The sequence below is a fragment of the Chrysochloris asiatica genome, unplaced genomic scaffold (assembly GCF_000296735.1).
Source record: "Chrysochloris asiatica unplaced genomic scaffold, ChrAsi1.0 scaffold00020, whole genome shotgun sequence".
In the NCBI taxonomy this organism is placed as follows: domain Eukaryota; kingdom Metazoa; phylum Chordata; class Mammalia; order Afrosoricida; family Chrysochloridae; genus Chrysochloris; species Chrysochloris asiatica.
In genome coordinates, this window is record NW_006408538.1 from 28,360,456 (window position 1) to 28,367,140 (window position 6,685).

Consider the following 6,685-nt stretch of genomic DNA (forward strand, 5'->3'; position numbering starts at 1 on the left):
CAGCTTGAAGACTAAGGCCCAAGCCTTGGTATTTTCAATAACTTCATATGCATGTGAAAGCTGGACAGTGAATAAGGAAGACAGTAGAAGAATTGATGCTTTTGAGTTATATTGTTGGAGGAGAATATTGAAAGTACCATGGGCTGCTAAAAGAACCAATAGCTCCATTCTGGAAGAAGTGCAGCCAGAGTGCTCCTTGGAGGCCAAGATGGCCAAACTTTATCTCTCATATTTCGGACATATTGTCAGGAAGGACCAGTAGCTAGAGAAGGATATCATGTTTGATAAGGTGGAGGGTAAGAGTAAAAGAAGAAGACCCCCAGTGAGATGGATTGGCCAAGTAACAGCATCGAAGGACACAAGTGTGGCAACAATAGCGAGGTTGGCCCAGGGCAGTGTTTCGTTCTGCTGTGCATAAGGTTGCTATGAGTTGGTAACGATTAAATGGCACCTAACAACAACAACAATGTATACAAGAAATGCTCACTTTAATAATTTACATAGATTCCTTGCATTTCATGGGTACTGCTCTGGGGAAATTATTGAACAGTATTACAAGCAAGTAATATTTTTCTGAGGGAAGAATGGTTGCTCCATAGGATAAGCACAGGACTGTAAATCACAAGATACAGCGGTTCAAGTATCTCGGTGGGGGAAAGATGAGACTTTTTGCTCCCACAAAGATTTAAAGCCTTGGAAACCATACACAGGGTTGCTATGAGTCAGACCAACTCCACCACACTTAACAACAACAATGTTTTGCTGAAGATAATTTAAAAATACAATGCATTGACAGGGAAGTATCAGAAATTCAAGCATGAGTCAGCTGAGTACTTGGAAAAAGGAATATCAATGCTGATATGAGATGAATCTTGACTGAAAGCAGAGATGACTAGAGAGATATTTAATTGTGTTTATTGATTATGCAAAGACAGTCGACAATGTGGGTCAGAACAAATAATGGGTAACATTATGAAGATTGCGAATTCCAGAACATTTCATTGTGCTTATGTGGAACTGGTGTGGTACTGTAGGATGGACACTAGGCTGCTAACTACAGGGTCAGTGGTTCAAATCTATCAGCCACTCCTAGGGAACCCCATGCAGAGTTACTATGGGTTGGAACTGAGTTGTAGCACTTAACAACAATAATCAATGTGGATCCTGTACATAGACTAAGAGGCAGTCATTCAAATAGACAAGAAGATAACTGCTTGGTTTAAAATCAGGAAAGGTGTGTATCAGGATTGTAGTCTTTCATCATACTTATTCATTCTGTATGCTGAGCAAATAATCTGAGAAGCTGGACTATATGAAGAAGAAGGAGACATCAGAATTAGAAGAAGGTTAATTATCAACTTGGAAGACACACCCTTGCTTGCTAAAAGCAAAAAGGTTTTGAAGCGATGTTGAAGATCAAGTATTACAACGTTCAGTATGTATTATATGAAGAATGTTTTCTTCAACATGAAGGAAACAAAATCCTCACAGCTGGACCCATAAGCAACATCATGATTAATAAAGATAAGTTTCATTTTACCTGGATCCATAATCAATGTCCATGGAAGTAGCAGACAAGAAATCAAATGACATATTGCAATGGGCAACTCTGCAGCAAAATATTTCTTTAAAGTGTTAAAAAGCAAAGAGCTCACTTTGAATACTAAGTAATGGTATTTTCAACTACTTCATATGTTTGCAAAGGTTATACAATAAATAAAAAAGACTGAAGAAAAATTGATGGTTTTGAATTATGGTGTTGGCAAAAAAAATATGAAATTACCAAGGGCTACCAGACTGTAAAGGAAAGACCCTTTGTGACATATTGCATTTGTCAGGCCAGAGAGAAGAAAATGTTTCCTTCGATGTATAGAATTTAGGCCAACACGAAGGTACTAATGTTAGAAAAATGCAGTTTTAAAATTCAACACTGATTGCAATTCCTATCAAGACTTACATTTTGTTTTAGGCTCCTTTATTCACACGCACCAAATGTATCTGATTTTAGACTCTCATGCTTTTTCCTCCTTTGATCAATGAAATTCTTTGATTACACACAAGACAGCATGCTATGTTCTGCATGGACTCTTACATTCTAATATTTTTTTGGATGTTCATTTACCTAGTGGAAATTTTTAAGATCCCAGAAGTCATTTTTGCTAAATGGTCAGGCACGGGCTACTTTATTCAAGTTGTTGTTGTTGTTGTGAAGTGCCATCAAGTCGGTTCCAACCCACAGTGACCCTGCATAGGGTTTCCAAGGAGATGCTGGTGAGCTTGAACCACCGACCTTGCAGTTCAAACAGCTTTGCAATCTGGCTCATCAAGTAAGCCCTTTGAAATCTTCCAAATGTTCATTGATTGGTCATGCTCCAACTATCCAGGCAAGTCAAGATGCATTCAAATGGTCTGCTTGTTGGGTTTGGCTTCATTTTTTGTGGGAAATTCTAACATTTTTTATAAGAACATGCACCCATAAGGGGAGCAAACCCTACCCTTTCTAGTGGGATTTCCTGGAAAGGGAATGGAATAGCTAAATTGTTCAATCCAATCTCTTCACAAAGCGTCATTACAAAAGGATATGTTTTCTTTCCTTAGTTGAGGTTCAGTAGTAGAAAAGAGTTCAAATAAGATTAAATAATAACTAGGACTATCACTTCTTATCTTACTTGTATTAGGGGGCTTCAAACAGTTGCTGAATGAATATAATGAAAAGGTAATGGAATTTTTCTATGAACTTTTAGAAGACCCCTAGTATTATAGAGGGGAGTCTTGGTGTGGTACTTTAGATAAGCACTGGACTGCTAATTGCAAGATTCACACCCACCAGCCATTTCTCGGAAACCCTATACAGGTTCACTATGAGTTGGAACCAACACGAAGGCACTTAACAACTTTATAACAACAACAGTATTATTGAGGGAGGTTAATCTTTGATATATGGAGATATGAAATGGGGAAGTCAAAAGAAGGAGAATATAGATTGAAAGTTGTTGTTTTTAAGTTCCATTGTGTTGGCTTTGACTTATAGTGACCCTGTATAAAGTTTCTGAGGATCAGCTAGTGGGTAGCAGAGTAATACTTGAATTAAGTTGTCTTTGGCTGGGTTCTTTAGAGAAACAAATCCACTTAAGATTTTATGTGCATTTACACCCTCGGAAACCCTGTACAGGGTCGCTATGGGTCGGAACCGACTCGACGGCACTTAACAACAACAACAACATATCAAGAGAAGTCTATATCAAAGCAATAGCTCACACAGTTGTAGAGGTGGGCAAGTTCAAAGTCCAAGGGTCAGATAAACCAAGATTGGAAAGTTAGATAGCATAGGATGTCAGGCAGGCAAGTAAGAAAGCAAGCAAGCTTTGCCTGAGTGTCCAATATATTGGAAGCAGGTTACACCCCAAGGAAACCTCCTTTCAATTGATTGTTCACAGCAGATCTCATCACTACATTGTAACTGCCAAACCACTGAGAACCCTTGCCCAGTCAAGTTGATACAAAACCTTAACAATCACAGAAGTTAAAGTAAAACATGGTATGTGAGGTTTGGACAACCCAGGGGAATGGCATAGCCTGATGTTTGTAGCCTATTTGAAGGTGATACTGAGATTAATCAAAGCATCAGGCACCAAACTATAATCAAGTACTAGAGTAGTCAGTAGTTCTGACTTTTCATTAACCATTTGTTATTAATTTTTTAATATTAGAGTCAGTTGGTCTAGTCACTGGTTATGCTAATTTAATTTAACAAAACAAATTTTAAGCTAGGCTTTTACTAGGGGCTTTTTACCTCAGTAAGAATAAACTTAAAACAACTACAATGAGGAGTCCTACAAGGAGTCCTGGTGTGACACTGTGAGATAAAGCACTGGACTGCAATGACGATTTGAATTGCAAAGTTAGCAATTCAAATTCATCAGCCTATCCTCAGCAACATTATACAGAGTCACTGTGACTTGGAACCGACTCAAAGGCATTTAACAACAACAACTACTACAATAAGGCTGATTGGATCCCATGGAAGTAGGGGCCAAGTGTCAGCATTTAATCAACAAAGAAAAGGTGGGCATGGTTACCTTGTTGCTGTTGTTAGATGCCATCGAGTCAGTATGGACCCACAGTGACCTTATGCACAGCAGAACGAAACACTGCCCGATCCTGGGCCAACCTCACTACTGTTGCCACGCTTGAATCCATTGATGCTGCCACTTGGCCAATCCATCTCATTGGGGGTCTTCTTCTTTTGCTCTGACCCTCCACCTTACCAAACATGGCATCCTTCTATGGATAACAATGTGAAGAGTGGACATTCCATAACACTTCATTGTGCTTATGGGGAACCCAGATATAGGCTAAAAGGCACCATATAAACAGAACAAGTGGGCACTGAAAGGTTTAAAACCAGGAAAGGTGAGAGACAGCATTATATACTTTCACCATACTTATGGAGTCCTGGTGTGGCACTGTGGGTTAATGCGCCAGACTGCAAAGCCATTTGAACTGCAAGGTTGGCAGGTCAAGTTCACCAGCTACTCCTTGGAAACCCTATACAGGGTCACTATGGGTTGGAATCGACTCGACGGCACTTAACAATAATAACAATTCAATCTGTATGCTGAGCAAATAATCTAAAAAACTGGATTATATGAAGAAGATCATGGCATCAGGATTCGAGGAAGACTCATTATCAACCTGAGATATGCTGATGATATAACCATGCTTGCTGGAAATCAAGAGGACATAAATACTTACTGATGAATATCATAGCCTTCGGTATGGATTGCACCTCAATGTAAAAAAACAAAAACAAAATCCTCATAACTTGACCATTAAATAGCATCATGAAAAATGGAGAAACCACCACTTGACTGTCAGTTTGTCATATGTGGTGGCTTGCTTGTTGCTGTGATGCTGGATGTTATAAAAAACAGTATTTTAAATTCTGGCTGGGTCACAAAATGTTTACCTACTGAAAATCTTATGAATAGCAGTGGAACATTGTAAGATAGAGTTGCAGAAGATGAAAATATTACAAATAGCACCAGAGTATTGTCAGATACAGTGCTGGAAGATGAGCCCTTCAGGTTGGAAGGCAATCAAAGCAGAGTTGGCCATGATAACATTAATGGAGTACAGCTTTCAGGACCTTCATTTGCTGATGGGGCACAACTCAAAATGAGAAGAAACTTCTGTAAAGATCCATTAATAATTAGAACATGGAATATATGCTCTATAAATCTAGGAAAATTAAAAGTAAAAAAATGAAATGGGACACATAAAGATTGATACATTGGGCTGTACACAGCTGAAATGGACTGGTATTGGTCATTTTTAATCTGACAACCATATTCTGGGTTTACTCTGTCCAGAATGACAATTTGAAGAGGAATGGTATCACATTCATCATCACAAAGAATATTTAAAGATATATCTTCAAGCACATTGCTTTCTGTGATAGAATAATATCTATCCATACTTCTACAAAGAAGACTAGTTAATAACTACAACTATCAAAATTTATGCACCAACCACTAAAGTCAGTGGTGATAACACTGAAGAATGCTACCAAAGTCTTTTGTTTGAAATTAACCAAACATGAAATCAAGATGTATTCATTATTACTGGTGATTAGAATGCAAATGTAGAAAACAAACAGGAAGGATCAGTAATTGGAAAATATGGCCTTATTGATAGAAATGATGCAGGAAATCATATGATAGAATTTTGCAAGACCAATGACTTATTCATTGCAAATACCTTTTATAAACAACAACAATAAAAAATGTCTGTGACTGGCTCTGGTCTGGCCCATCAGAAGCAACCTGAATTCTCTATAGAGGGTTGTTTGCCCTGGAAAGCATGATTTCTTTTTTATACACAACAATGTTTTCTCTGTGTGCTGTGAGAGATGTCAAAGAATCAAAAATGCAAATAACAACAGAAATTCCAAGAAGGATCATTGATATAAAATCCTTTCAAAAGTCCTAGTGATTACTCTAATCTCCACCAGCAAACTCTCTCCAGCCCTTCTGTTTTTATATCAACAAAATTACAGACTCCAGGGGAAGTTAGATGGTCTATTCATCAACTAGCTGCAAAGAATCCTATACAAATTAGCCTAGAGGACATTCATTGTCAAGCTTTAAACTTGTCATTCTCAAATAGATAAAGACATGGAAGACAAAAGACAAAAAGCCATTGAAGAGTTTTTCACTAAAGACGTCATTGTGCCGTCTCCTTAGACTGATCATGAAGGAAAGCAGCTTTCACGATATCTTTCTAGTAAATGTATAAATGTAAATAGAAATCCAGTTAGCCATTTGAAATCCAATTGAATTTCCAATTGAAATCCAGTTAGCCATTCATTCTGAGAAAAGCAGTGCTGCTTGTCAGACATTACTATCACTTCCTGTGGATTTTAACATAGAAATATACTAAGTGACTGTTTTAGAGCTGATGAATTTGCTGTTCAATGTCATGGAAACCTCAGTTCTTCATCTTTCAGAAGAAAGCTGTTTTTAGATGGGGATGGAAGTATGTCTGATTCCTTATTTCCATCTTCACCCAGAAGTCCTTGCGGTGGTGCTCTGGCATCACTTGAGGTTTTTTATCCAATTGATTTCTCTCCTGTACTGTGTGACAGCCCTGCACAGACACCAAGTTTGAGGTAGGTTTTTTTTTT

At 38.0% G+C, this 6,685-nt stretch overlaps 1 pseudogene; it reads left to right on the plus strand.

The window, feature by feature from the left end:
* The first annotated feature begins 1,406 nt into the window (after window positions 1-1,406).
* Window positions 1,407-6,685, plus strand: part of LOC102811448 — a 7,980-nt pseudogene continuing 2,701 nt past the window's right edge.